The following is a 2,055-nucleotide window of genomic DNA, read 5'->3' as shown; positions in this document are numbered from 1 at the left end:
TATAATAGGTTCTAAAATCAGGTAGTGTGAGGCCTCCCGCTTTGTTCTTCTTTTCAATAATGCTTTACTTATCTGGGCCTCCCTCCCTTCCATATGAATCTGATGATTTATTTCTCCATCTCATTAAAAAAAAGTCGTTGAAATTTGGATCCAAATTGCATTGTATCTGTAGATCACTTTGGGTAGAATTGACATTTTCACAATATTGAGTCTTCCTATCCATGAGCAAGATATGTTTTTCCACTTATGTAGATCTCTTTTGGTTTCTTGCAGCAGTGTCTTGTAGTTTTCTTCATATAGGTCTTTTATGTCTCTGGTTAGATTTATTCTTAAGTATTTTATCTTCTTTGGGGCTATTGTAAAATGGTATCAATTTGGTGATTTCCACTTCGAAATTCTCTTCGTTGGTGTAGAGGAATCCAACTGATTTTTGTATGTTTATCTTGTATCCTCCTGATACTTTGCTAAAATCTTCTATTTGTCCCAATAGTTTTCTTTTGGATTTCTTGGGGTTTTCATTGTATGAGATCATATCATCCGCAAAGAGGGATACTTTTACTTCTTCCTGACCAATTTGGATGACCTTTCTTTCTTTTTCTAGCCTAATTGCTCTGGCTAGGACCTCCAGCACAATGTTGAATAAGAGTGGTGATTAAGGGCATCCTTGTCTGGTTCCCAATCTCAAGGGGAATGTTTTCAGACTCTCTCCATTTAGGATGATGTTGACTATTAAAAGGCTTTGTATAAATGCCCTTTATTATGTTGAGGAATTTCCTTCTATTCCTATTTTGCTGAGAGTTTTTTTTATCATGAATGGGTGTTGGACTTTGTCAAATGCCTTTCTGCACCAATTGATAAGATCATGTGGTCCTTGTCTTTTTATTTAGGTGATGGGTTGCCTTGGTTGTTTTTCTAATATTAAACCATCCGTGCATACCTGGTATGAATCTCAGTTGGTCATGGTTAATTATTTTTCTGATATATTGTTGAATTCTATTGGTAGAATTTTGGTGAGGGTTTTTGCATCTGTGCTTATGAGGAATGTTGTTCTGTAATTTTCTTTTTTTGTGGTGTCTTTACCTGGTTTTGGTATCAGGGTTATGCTGGCTTCATGGACTGAGTTTGGAAGTGTTCCATCCTTTTCTATGCTCTGAAATACCTTCAGTGGTAGTGGTGTTAATTCTTCTCTGAAAGTTTGGTAGAGTTCTTCAATGAACAGTCAGGGCCAGGGCTTTTATTTGTTCGGAGTTTTTAAATTACCTTTTCAATCTCTCCTTTTGTTATAGGTTTATTTACTTGTTCTACCTCTGTTTGTGTTAGTTTAGGTAAGTGGTGTGTTTCTAGAAATTTGTCTATTTCCTCTAGGTTTCCAAATTTTTTGGAGTACAATTTTTCATAGTATTTTGTTATGATTCTTTTAATTTCAGTTTAGTCTGTTGTGACATCACCCATCTCATTTCTTATTCAGGTTATTTGCCTCCTCTTCTGTTTTTCTTTTTTCGGTTTGGCCAATGGTTTATTGAATTTTTTGATCTCTTCAAAGAATGAACTTTTGGTCTTGTTACCTCTTTCCAATTTTTTTTTCTATTCTCTATTTCATTTATTTCTGCTCAAATTTTTATGATTTGCTTTCTTCTGGTGCTCAAGTGCTTCTTTTGCTGCTCTCTTTCTATTTGTTCAAGTTGCAAGGTTAATTTTTTTATTTTGTCCCTTTCTTCTTTTTGGATGTGTGCATTTATTGCTATAAATTGACCTCTGAGCACTGCTTTTGCTGTGTCCCAAAGTTTCTGGTAAGGATGTGTTTTCATTCTCATTGGATTCTGTGAATTTCTTTATTCTATCCTTAGTTTCTCCTATAATCCAGTAGTTTTTGAGCAAAGTGTTGTTCAGTTTCCATGTTCTTGATATTTTTTCCTTGCTTTTTCTGTTATTGATTTCTACTCTATGGCTTTATGGTCAGAAAAGATGCATTGTAATATTTCAGTGCTTTGAATTCTGTTATGGCTTGCTTTGTGGCCTAATATGTGGTCTATTCTGGAGAATGTTCCATGTGCA

Source organism: Elephas maximus, chromosome X (genome assembly GCF_024166365.1).
Source record: "Elephas maximus indicus isolate mEleMax1 chromosome X, mEleMax1 primary haplotype, whole genome shotgun sequence".
Classification (NCBI taxonomy): domain Eukaryota; kingdom Metazoa; phylum Chordata; class Mammalia; order Proboscidea; family Elephantidae; genus Elephas; species Elephas maximus.
Note: the sequence above shows the minus strand (reverse complement) of the source record.